The following is a 13015-nucleotide window of genomic DNA, read 5'->3' on the forward strand; positions in this document are numbered from 1 at the left end:
TTATCTATGTCATTTAACTGCATGTAAAAACCACCACTGCAGGGGCACCTGGGTGGTTCATTTGGTTAACTGTCTAATTCTTGGTTATGGTTCAGGTCTTGAATGACGTTATGGTTATGGGATTGAGACCCCCCCCAAACACACATTGGGGATTCTATCTCCCGAGCTCGCTCTCTCTGCCCCTCTCCTTGCTCTCTCATTCAAAAAATAAACCTTAAAAAAATAAGTAAAAATCAACACTGCAGAACACATACAAAAAACTATTTTTTAAATGCCACTATTTTGAATTTATAAAGCACACATTTGTCAAGGGTGATATCACAATCAGTTTGACTCTCAGGTTACATTTTTAATCAGTAACGTATTTATAAATTCCCTAATATTTGTATGTATTCCCTGCTTCAAAAACAGCATCCAAATTTACTGACTAGTACACAATATAATCTCAAAACTCTTCAATAAAACAGTGAGTACACTGTTGAATCCATGTAGATCTTGGTACTGACACTAACTCCATTATGCTGCAACAAAATGTTTCAACTGCCTCATAGTAGTTCTGGTTCTAACTAACCAAACATTCAAATCTTTCAAAGATTAAGTACTAAAAACATATCATTACCAAGATAATCAAAGCAAGGTACAGGGGCGCCTGGGTGGCTCAGTCGGTTAAGCTTCCAACTTTGGCTCAGGTCGTGATCTCGCAGTCCATGAGTTCGAGCCCCGTGTGGAGCTCTGTGCTGACTGCTCAGAGCCTGGAGCCTGTTTCAGATTCTGTGTCTCCCTCTCTCTGACCCTCCCCCGTTCATGCTCTGTCTCTCTCTGTCTCAAAAATAAATAAACATTAAAAAAAATTAAAAAAAAAAAAGCAAGGTACAATCTAGAGTCATTTAAAAAAATAAAGAGTGGTTATACCTCATCTAAACCAAAGAACCACTTTCATAGTTTGATACCAAATGCTAAACCTTAGCAATCCTTTTCTGTAATTCCGTAATTCACAATGTATTTGTACATGTATTATATAATCTAAACCTCACAATTCTATACTAGAATATTACTAGATCTTAACTTACCAAGAAAACAGACTCTAAGTCAATCATTTATTTGCCTAAAGTTAAATTTCAGGGCTTCTAACTCTTAGTCCAGTGCACTTGCACTACGCTACAATCTCAGAAGACAAAGGAAACAAACAATACGCGGCACTATGACTATGAAAACTGTCAGCACATAGAAAATCTTAGAAGAAAAATTATTTCGAATATACAAAAACTTATGTGGGGCACCTGGGTGGCTCAGTTGGTTGGGCGGCGGACTTTGGCTCAGGTCATGATCGCACGGTTTGTGAGTTAGAGCCCCGCGTAGGGCTCTGTGCTGACAGCTTGGAGCCTAGAGCCTGCTTCAGATTCCGTATCTCTCTCTCTCTCTCTGCCCCTCCCCTGCTCATGCTCTCAATAATGAATAAACGTTAAAAAAAAAATTTTTTTTTAAACTTATGTTCATCCTTCAAGGCTAAGACATCCAAGCAAAAGTCAGTAGCCACAGGAATATTTCTTCCTTCCTCTCAAAATGTCCAAAACTTCCAATTTCTCTATCTTCCTCCTTCCCCTTCTACCAGTAGCCATGTAAGCATCCCCAAGCCATCCTCTATTTTCAACTGGCCCCAGAGAATTTCCTTGAAAAACAAGGAAATGGGGCACCTGGGTGGCTCAGTCGGTTAAGCGGCCGACTTCGGCTCAGGTCACGATCTCGCGGTTCGTGGGTTCGAGCCCCGCATCGTGCTCTGTGTTGACAGCTCAGAGCCTGGAGCCTGTTTCCGATTCTGTGTCTCCCTCTCTCTGACCCTCCCCCGTTCATGCTCTGTCTCTCTCTGTCTCAAAAATAAATAAACGTTAAAAAAAAAAAAAAGAAAGACAAGGAAATTAGTGAAAAGGAGAAAATAAATCTCAAATCCTCCTTTCACACCAACACTGGTAACATGAGATCCTCCACACCAACCTTCACAGACAGCCGTTCAGTTCCAGCCTCCGTCCCATCATCACACTCCTTCCTACTTTCACTTGATATGATAAAATGCCCTAAAAAAGAACTTTAATCTTTTTTTCAAAAGTAGAGATTATATTTATTTGGTATTTCTACCTAACCTATCTCCATTAAGACCTGGGTTTAATGTCTTATGTCACATATTCCATAAACAAAGACAGAGCATGCAACTCTTGATCTCAGAGTCATGAGTTCAAGCCCCGCACTGGGTATAGAGTTCACATACGTATATACATACATACATAAAAACTTTTAAAAAAAAGGTAATAGCCCAGTCGGTTAAGCGTCCAACTTGGGCTCAGGTCATGATCTCATGGTCCATGGGTTCGAGCCCTACATCAGGCTCCACGCTGGCAGTGCGGAGCCGGTTTGGGATTTTTTCTCTCTCTCTGCACCATCCCCCCCCCCACCCCCCATCACTCACGCTTTCTCTCTCTCTCTCTCAAAAATAAAAGGAACGAAGGAGACTCAAAACAGCTTTCTTCTCCTAAATGTCTGTTTATTTATTTTGAGGAGCAGAGATTTTAAAAGGATAAGACCACAATGGGCCAGGAAAGAAAGGACATGATGATTACTAATACCAGTAACAGGCGGGGCACCTGGGTGCTTCAGTCAGTTAGACATTTGACTCTTGATTTTATCTGACTCTTGATTTCAGCTCAGGTCGACGGCTGGGTCAGGTCATGGTTCCTGAATTGAGCCCCGAGCTGACAGTGCAGAGCTGCTTGGGATTCTCTTTCTCCCTCTCTCTCGGCCTTTCCCACACTCACACGTGTGCACTCTCTCTGTGTAAATAAATAAAACTTGAAAAAAAAATACAAGTAACAGGCATGAAAAGATAAAGTGGAGGGGCGCCTGGGTGGCTCAGTTGGTAAGCGTCCGACTTCAGCTCAGGTCATGATCTCACAGTTTGTGAGTTCGAGCCCTGTATCGAGCTCTGTGCTGACAGCTCAGAGCCCAGAGCCTGCTTCAGATTCTGTGTCTCCCTCTCTCTCTGCTCCTCCCCCACTCACACTCTGTCTCTCTCTCAAAAATAAATAAACATTAAAAAAAATTTAATAAAAAAAATAAAGTGGAGCCAATCTCTGGTATTCACCAGAAATAAATAAATCAATAAAAGTAGCTTGGATCGGGAAATCAAATATGGCCAAGAAGTGTTACTACTGATTCCCCCAGGATGAAAATTACCCAATACACTCTCAATCTTGTCCTGGATGTTATTCTATTCACACATTCCCAGGACTCCTCCTTAAACAGAGCATTAATTCTAACTATCATCAAAGGCTTAGAATTGGAGAATTTTCATTGGGTTTGTATACATTTAAGATAGGTGGAAGAATTAGGACAATGACTTCATGGGGGAACACCAGGACTAGGCCTCATAGGATCTAGAGGGTTGGATTCAAGGTGGATCTACAGACTTCAGCACAGCAGTACAGATCTTCACTAGTGCTCTACCATTAATGTAACTAACAGCTTCTATTTTCTGCTATCAAGAATATCAGTTTGCAATATACAGTCCTTCCAACAATACTACATCAAGAACTTTAATCAAAACAGTCCAATTCAGGTGTTTACTTATTTCAAATTCCTAATACAGAAAACATGATTGACCCAAAACATCCTTTCAAGACAATTCCAAGATGATGTAATTGTTATATTTTAGTCACACTTCAGAAGAGGCCAATCATAGACCAATCAACTAAAGAAGATACAAGTTCACACAGAAGAAAAAAAACGTTGCCTACAGAGGAGGGGCTACAGAAACAGAAATCTCTATTGTAAGGAAGTAGGGACAGGAAGGTGTTCCATATCTTACATGGACAACACCCCTAGCCCATTATCCAGGAATAAAAGACATCTCTAAGTTGCATGGAAGAGGTGTCCTTTATATCCTTATGTGGATTTTTTAAAGTAACTTTCTTTAAAAATTGTTTTATTAAGTTTTGTTTTACAAATACAGTACTGAATTTAAATTATAATCTAATTAAATTAGCCTTCTGTTCTTTTTTTTTTTTAATGTTTATTTTTGAGAGAGTGTGCACGCACACATACTTATGGGGGAAGGGCAGAGAGAGGGAGACAGAGGACTCAAAGCAGGCTCCAAACTGTCAGCACAGAGCCCTATGCAGGGCTCAAACTCACAAACTGTGAGATCAGGACTTGAGCCAAAGTTGGATGCTTAATGGCCTGAGCTCCCAGGCACCCCTAGCCTTCTGCTCTTGAACTTTTGAAAACCCCAAAACTATAAATAACACATACGTGCACAGAAATTGCATTCAACCAAAAGGTGAAAATCTGGACAGAGCAATGACTTTTCTCTGAACTTTACTTTGGCTATAAAAAAGTATATTGTTGACTGACTCAAGTTAATTATTAAAGATCAAAACACAACCTTCAAAAAGTAGTAGCAGAAGAGCCAGTAAGTCCATAAAAAGATGTTCAGTATCACTAGTCAATATGGGAAAATAAATCAAAGCCACAATGAGATACCTGACATGCACTACATTGACTGTAATCAAAAAAATTTTAGGGACGCTTGGGTGGTTCAGTCGGTTAAGCACTTGACTTCAGGTCATGATCTCGCCATTTGTGGGTTCAAGCCCCACATCAGGCTCTGTGCTGACAGCTAAGAGCCTGGAGTCTACTTCAGGTTCTCTCTCTCTCTCTCTCTCTCTCTCTCTCTCTATCTCTCTCTCTCTCTCTCTCTCTCTCTCTGCTCCCCCCCCCATTCACATTCTGTCTCTCTCTCAAAAATAAACATGAAAAAACATTTTAAAAATAAAATATTACCAAAAAAATGAATATTGTATGTCTAAACAACCCACAGTTCAAGCAAGAAATTAAGTATTTTCAACTGAATGAAAATTAAAAGATACCTCTAATGCAAGGATTAGAAAAGGCCAAATCAGTTATCTAACCTTCCATATTCACAAACCAAAAGAAGATGAAATTCAAAACCGAACAAAATAATAAAAATAAAACCAAAAATTAGTAAAATGGAAGATGGACAGGGATGCCTGGGTGGCTCAGTCCGCCTCTGGATTTCGGTTCAGGTCATAATCTCATGCTTTTTGAGTTCCAGCCCTGTGTCAGGCTCACTGAAAGTGAGGAGTCTGTTTGGAATTCTCTCTCTCCCTCTCTCTGCCCCTCCCCACCACAGGCACACACACTCACTCATTACCTAAATAAACTTTAAAAAATAAATTAGAAAATAAAATGGACAAACTATATAGAAAATTAGTAATCCCAAAATGAGTAATTTGAAAAAAATAATAAAATTAATAATCCTCTAAACTGTTCAAGAAAAAAAAAAGAAAACACAAATTACCACTAGCAGGAATGAAAAAAGCAGTATCCCCCCAGGGTAGGGCCCCTGGGTTCAGCTTAGACTCTTGATTTCGGCTCAGGTCATGATGTCACAGTTCGTGGGATCAAGCCCCAAGTCTCATAGGGCTCCACACTGACAGCAGGGAGCCTTCTTGGGATTTTCGCTCCTCCCCTGCTCACATGCACTCAAGTGTGCTCACTCTGCCTCTCAAAACAAATAAATAAACTTAAAAGAAAAAAAGGGCACCATCCCTCCAAATCCCATAAACATCAAAATGTAAGAAGAGGGGTGCCTGGGTGGCTCAGTCGGTTGTGTCCGACTGTGGCTCAGGACATGATCTCGCCAATCAGAGTTGTAGCCCGACATCGGGCTCTGTGCTGACAGCTCAGAGCCAGGAGCCTGTTTCAGATTCAATGTCTCCCTCCCTCTCTCCCTCTCTCTCTCTCTGCCCCTCCCCCTGCTCGTGCTGTCTCTCTCTCACTATCAAAAATAAATAAAAGTTAAAAAATAATAAATAAAAGTGTAAGGAAATATTATGAACTTTATGTTAATAAGTTCAATAACTTGGGTGAAATGGACAAATCCCTTAACAAACTACCAAAGCTCACTTAAGACATAAAGAACAGTTACTGGCACAAAAACAGACACTCAGGTCAATGAACAGAACAGAGAACCCAGAAACGGACCCACAAACATATGGCCAACTAATCTTTGACAAAGCAGGAAAGAATATCCAATGGAATAAAGACAGACTCTTCAGCAAATGGTACTGGGAAAACTGGACAGTGACATGCAAAAGAATGAACCTGGACCATGTTCTTATACCATACACAAAAATAAACTCAAAATGGGTAAAAGACCTAAATGTAAGATAGGAAGCCATCAAAATCCTCGAGGAGAAAGCAGGCAAAAACCTCTTTGACCTCAGCCTCAGCAACTTCTTACTCAACACATCTCCGGAGGCAAGGGAAACAAAAGCAAAAATGAACTATTGGGACCTCATCAAAATAAAAACCTTCCGCACAGCGAAGGAAACCATCAGCAAAACTTAAAGGCAATCGACAGAACGGGAGAAGATATTTGCAAATGACATATCAGATAAATAGTATCCAAAATCTATAGAAAATTTATCAAACTCAACACCCAAAAAACAGATAATCCAGTGAAGAAATGGGCAAAAGACATGAATAGATACTTCTCCAGAGAAGACATCCAGATGGCCAACCGACACATGAAAAAATGCTCAACTTCACTCATCATCAGCGAAATACAAATCAAACCACAATGAGATACCACCTCACACCTGTCAGGATGGCTAACATTAACAACTCAGGCAACAACAGATATCGGTGAGGATGTGGAAAAAGAGGATCTCTTTTGCACTGCTGGTGGGAATGCAAACTGGTGCAGCCACTCTGGAAAACAGTGTGGAGGTTCCTCAAAAAATTAAAAATATAACTACCCTACGACCTAGCAACTGCACTACTAGGCATTTATCCATGGGATACAGGTGTGCTGTTTTGAAGGGACACATGCACCCCTAATGTTTATAGCAGCACTATCAACAATAGCCAAACTATGTAAAAAGTCCAAATGTCCATCAGTGGATGAATGGATAAAGACGATGTGGTATAGGGGTGCCTGGGTGGCTCAGTCGGTTGAGCATCTGACTTAGGCTCAGGTCATGATCTCACGGTCTGTGGGTTCAAGCCCTGTGTCGGGCTCTGTGCTGACAACTCAGAGCCTGGAGCCTGCTTCCAATTCTGTGTCTCCCTCTCTCTCTGCCCCTGCCCCGCTCATGCTCTGTCTCTCTCTCTGTCAAAAATAAATAAACATTAAAAAAAAAAGAAGAAAGGGTGCCTGGGTGGCTCAGTTGGTTGAGCATCCGACTTCAGCTCAGGTCATGATCTCACAGCTTGTGGGTTCAAGCCCCGCGTCGGGCTCTGTGCTGACTGCTCAGAGCCTGGAGCCTGTTTCAGATTCTGTGTCTCCCTCTCTCTCTGACCCTCCCCCATTCATGCTCTGTCTCTCTCTGTCTCAAAAATAAATAAACGTTAAAAAAAAATTTAAAAAAAAAGAAGAAGAAGAAGTGGTATATATATACGATGGGAGTATTACACGGCAATCAAAAAGAATGAAATCTTGCCATTTGCAACTATGTGGAAGGAACTAGAGGGTATTATGCTAACCGAAATTAGAGAAAAACAAGTATCATATGACTTAACTCATATGAGGACTTTACAACACAAAACAGATGAACATAAGGGAAGGGAAGCAAAAATAATATGAAAACAGGGAGGGGGACAAAACAGAAGAGACTCATAAATATGGAGAACAAACTGAGGGTTGCTGGAGGGGTTGTGGGGGGGGATGGGCTAAACGGGTAAGGGGCATTAAGGAATCTACTCCTGAAATCATTGTTGCACTATATGCTAACTAATTTGGATTATGTAAAATTTTTTTTAATTTTAAGAAAAAAAAAAAGAAAGAAAGAACAGACAGCCCTTTGATCATACATTGGTGAACTGTACCAAACACATAAGGAAGAAACATACCAATTCCATACAAACTCTTTCAGAAAACAGAAGAGATGACATTTAGGGTGGCTAGGTGGCTCAGTAGGTTAAGCATCTGACTCTTAGTTTTGGCTCACATCATGGTTTGTGAGATCAAGCCCTGGAGTCCAGCGCTGTGCTGACATCACAGAACCTGCTTGGGATTCTCTCTCACTTCTCTCTCTCTGCCCCTCCCCTGATTTCTCTATCCCTCTCAAAATAAACATTTAGGAAAAGAAAAAGAAAGAAGAGATAACATTTCTCATCTCCTTTTAGAAGGGCTTTACACTGTGTGATGGGCTGAAATCTGTATGTTGAAATCCTAGCCCCCCAGTACCTCCAAATGCGACTGTATTTAGAGACTGAGCATCAAGGAGACAATTAAGGTTAAATGAAATCATATATTAGGCCCTAATCCAATGAATGATGTCCTTTTAAGAGATCAGAGACGGGGCACCTGGGTGGCTCAGTCAGTTAAGCATCCAACTTCGGCTCTTAGGCCCATGGGTTCGGCCCATGTCAGCTCTGTGCTGACAGTGTAGAGCCTAGAGCCTGCTTCAGATTCTGTGTCTCCCTCTCTCTCTCTGCCCCTCCCCTGCTCACACTCTGTCTCTCTGTCTCCAAAATAAATAAGCATTAAAAAAAAAAAGTAGGGGCACCTGGGTGACTCAGTCGGTTAAGCATCCGACTTCAGCTCAGGTCATGATCTCACAGTCCATGGGTTCGAGCCCTGCATCGAGCGTTGTGCTGATGGCTCAGAGCCTGGAGCCTGCTTCGGATTCTGTGTCTCCCTCTCTCTCTTCCCCTCCCCTGCTCATGCTCTGTCTCACAAATAAATAAAAACATTAAAAAAAAAATTAAAGGGTGCCTGGGTGGCTCAGTCGGTTAAGTGTCCAATTTCAGCTCAAGTAATGATCTCACATCATGGTTCATGGGTTCAAGCCCCACAGCAGGCTCTGGGCTGACAGCACAGAGCCTATTTGGGATTCTCAATCTCCCTCTGTCTCTGCCCCTCCCCCACTGGCACTTTCTCTCTCTCTCTCAAAATAAATAAATTTTAAAGAATTTAAAAGAATCAAAATCCTAAAAAAGAATTAAAAGAAATTAGAGGGATGCCTGGGTGCCTCAGTTGCAGTCAGTTGAGCATCTGACTTTTTGGCTCAGGTCACAATCTCATGGTTCATGGTTTTGAGCCCCACATGGTTTTGAGCCCCAGGCTCTGTGCTGGCAGTGCAAAGCCTGCTTAGGATTCTCTTTCTCTGCCCCTCCCCTGCTCCCTCTCACTCTCAAAATAAATAAAACTTAAAAAAAAAAAATTAAAAAAAAGAAAGAAGAAGAAGAGATTAGAATACAAACAACAGAGATCATGAGGTAACCATGTGAAGACAGAGCAAGAAGGTAGCCATCTGGAAGACAAGGAGAGAGGTCTAAGAACCCAAACCTACCAATACCTTGACCTTGGATTCCTAGCCTCAAACTGTATGAAAATAAACTGCTGTTATTTAAGCTACCCAGTCTGTCCATTATGTTACAGCAAACCTAGCAAATATACCTGGTATCAAAACCAAACCGTGTGTGTGTGCGTGTGTGTGTGTGTGTTTACAAGAACACCATAGACCAGTATCACTCATGAAAATTCAAAAAAAAAAAAATCCCTTTAAAAAATTAGTAAGTGGGGTATGCAAATTGGGAAAAAAAAGTAACACTGTCTTGGGGCGCCTGGGTGGCTCAGTCGGTTAAGCGGCCGACTTCAGCTCAGGTCACGATCTCGCGGTCTGTGAGTTTGAGCCCCACGTCGGGCTCTGGGCTGATGGCTCAGAGCCTGGAGCCTGCTTCCGATTCTGTGTCTCCCTCTCTCTCTGCCCCTCCCCCGTTCATGCTCTGTCTCTCTCTGTCTCAAAAATAAATAAAACGTTAAAAAAAAAAATTTTTTTTTTAAAGTAACAGTCTTGATTTGCACGTGACACAACTGTCTTCTCAGAAACCCCATAGGTTCTACCTAAAAAACAACTGTTAAAGGAAGTAAATTTAGCAATCACAAGATACAATGGCAACACACAAAAATAAATTTTATTGGGGTGCCTAGGTGGTTCAGTCAGTTGAGCATCCAACTATTGATTTTGGCTGAGGATCTCACGGTTCGTGAGATCGAGCTCCATGTCTGGCTCTGCACTAACAGCACAGAGCCCACTTGGGATTCTCTCTCTCCCTCTCTCTCTGCCCCTCTCATGCTCTCTCTCAAAAATAAATAAAATAAATTTTATTTCTATACATTAGCAACAATTAGAAGTTGAAATTAAAATAATATTTACAGCATCATTAAAAACATGAAATACTTAGGGCTAAGTTTAATAAAATACGTTTAAGTTCCAAACACTTAAAACTACAAAATTATAAAACACTACTGAAAAAAATTAAAGACCTAAATAATTGAAGAAATACACGATGTTCATAGTTCAATGATTCAAAATCATTAAAATGTCATTATCTTTCCAAATTGAGTCATAGATTTAAAGTAACCCAAATCATGGGGGCACGTGGTTAGCTTAGTCAGTTGAGAGTCTGACTTGGGCTCAGGTCATGATCTCATGTCTTGTGAGTTCCAGCCCCAGGTCAGGCTCTGTGCTGACAGCTTGGAGCCTGGAGCTTGCTTCAGATTCTGTGTTTCCCTCCTTCTCTGCCCCTTACCCTCTCTCTCAAAAATAAATAACCATTAAAAAAAAATTAAAGTAACCCAAATTAAAATCCTAGCATGCTTTTTTGATGAAATTGGTAAACTAATCCTAAAATCCAGGTGGAAATGCAAAGGACCTAGATAACCAAAATGAGATACAGGAACAAATTTATACTGTCTGATTTCAAGATTTACTAAAATGATATAGTAATCAAGATGGTGGTATAGGCATAAGGATAAATATATAGATCAGTGGAACAAAGACTCCAGAAATAAACTCATACACATGGTTAATTAATTTTTTTTTAATTTTTTTTAATGTTTTATTTATTTTTGAGACAGTGAGAGACAGAGCATGAACAGGGGAGGGTCAGAGAGAGGGAGACACATAATCTGAAACAGGCTCCAGGCTCTGAGCTGTCAGCACAGAGCCCGACGTGGGGCTCGAACTCACGGACCGAGAGATCATGACCTGAGCCGAAGTTGGCCGCTTAACCTACTGAGCCACCCAGGTGCCCCGGTTAATTAATTTTTAAGAAAGCTTCCAAGAAATTCAATGAACAAAAATGCCCTTTTCAACAAATGGGTGCCATAATAACTGGATACCCACAGTAGAGAGGAAAAATCTTCAACCCTTACCACACACAGTATATAAAAACTAACATGAAATGATCATTTATCTAACCAGGAGAAAACCATAAAGTATCTAGAAGAAATATTTAAGAAAACCTTTGAATTTCACGTTAGACAACAATTTTTTGGATGGAACACAAAAGTCATAACCCATAAGAGAAACAAGTGATACACTGGACTTAAAATTTTAAACTTTTGCACTTCAAAGACATCAGTAAAAATATAAATAGGTAAGCAACAGACTGGGAGAAAACACCACAATATGTTGGAATGATGAAAGACAACTCAAGATAAATGAGAAAAGAGAGCAGAAGAATAGAACACATTATAAAAAATATGCAGGGGTGCCTGGATGGCTCAGTCTGTTGAGCATCCATCCGACTTCAGCTCAGGAGATGATCTAGTGGTTCACGAGTTCAAGCCCCGCATCAGGCTTTGTGCTGACAGTTCAGAGCCTGGAGCTTGCTTCGGACTCTGCGTCTCCCTCTCTCTCTGCCCCTCCCCGACTCACATTCTTTCTCTCTCTCTCTCTCTCAAAATAAATAAAACATTTAAAAATTTTATGAAAGATATGCAAATGAAAATAAGCACATGAAAATATGCTCAGTGTCATCAGTCATTAAGACAGTGCAAATTAGGATAATGAAATCCTACCACACACCCACTAGAACAACCAAAATTGTAAAGACTTTGAAAAAACATTGAAAGACCAAATGCCGGCAAGAACATGAACTGGAACTCTTCTACTTTGCTGACAGAAATGAAAAATGATACAACCGCTTTTAAAAACAGTTTTGCAGGGGCGCCCAGGTGGCTCAGTCAGTTGAGCATCTGACTTCCACTCAGGTCATAATCTCATGGTTTGTGAGTTCAAGCCCCATGTCGGGCTCACTGCTGTCAGCTGGAGCCCGCTTTGGATCCTCAGTCCCACTCTCTCTCTGCCCCTCCCCCACTCACTTTCTCTCTCAAAAATAAATGAACATTAAAAAAAATTAAAAACAGTTTTGTGGTATATTATAAAGTTAAATATGCACTTGGCCATACAACCCAACAATAATACACTCCTAGATATTTACCCAAGAGATATGAAGGTATGTCCACATGAATACCTGAACATGAATTTTTACAACTTTCTTTACGATTACCAAAAACTAGAAACAAAAAAAATCAAATCTCTTTAAACTGATTATATATACATATCGTGTTATATATCCATATAACAGAATACTACTTAGCAATTAAAAGAAAATATTAGTGACATACTCAACATTAAATCTCAAAAACATTATGCCAAATAAAAAAAGAGTCAGACACAGGGGTGCCCGGGTGGCTCAGTTGGTTGAGAATCTCACTTCAGCTCAGGTCATGATCTCACAGTTCCTGAGTTCGAGCCCCACATCAGGCTAGGCTCTCTGGTGTCAGCACAGAGCCCGCTTCAGATCCTCTGCCCCCCTCTCTTTCTGCCCCCTCCCCAAAAAAAAAAAAACATTAAAAAAAAGGTCAGACACAAAAGACTGCATATTGAAAAACTCCCTTAATACAAAATCCTAGGAAAGGCAAAACTATAGTGCTAGAAAAATCACTGGTTGCCAGGTGTTGAAGTGGGGGGAACAGATACGTGCAAAGTGCTGGCACAAGCGAACTTTCCAGTGTAATAAAAATGTTCTAGATCTCGATTAAGGTGGTGATAATACAGACGTGTTCACTTATCAAAACTCACTGAACTACACAACTAAAACTAGTGATTTCTACTGTATACAAATTATACCTTAATAAAGCTGATTT

The 13015-nt window shown here is 40.6% G+C and overlaps 1 protein-coding gene across 9 annotated transcripts in view; it reads right to left on the reverse strand.

Moving 5' to 3' along the window:
• The window catches only part of COP1 (COP1 E3 ubiquitin ligase), a 256822-nt gene that overhangs the window by 235705 nt on the left and 8102 nt on the right, over positions 1 to 13015 (reverse strand). The window contains exon 1 of one of the 9 annotated variants that reach the window (XM_042976915.1): positions 7924 to 7942. The exons of the other annotated variants lie outside the window; for them this stretch is intronic. The gene's annotated coding sequence lies outside the window, so the exon portion shown is untranslated. Of the gene's footprint in view, positions 1 to 7923; positions 7943 to 13015 lie in introns of those variants that run through there. 9 annotated transcript variants of the gene reach the window in all.

This window comes from Panthera tigris, chromosome F3 (genome assembly GCF_018350195.1).
Source record: "Panthera tigris isolate Pti1 chromosome F3, P.tigris_Pti1_mat1.1, whole genome shotgun sequence".
NCBI lineage: Eukaryota > Metazoa > Chordata > Mammalia > Carnivora > Felidae > Panthera > Panthera tigris.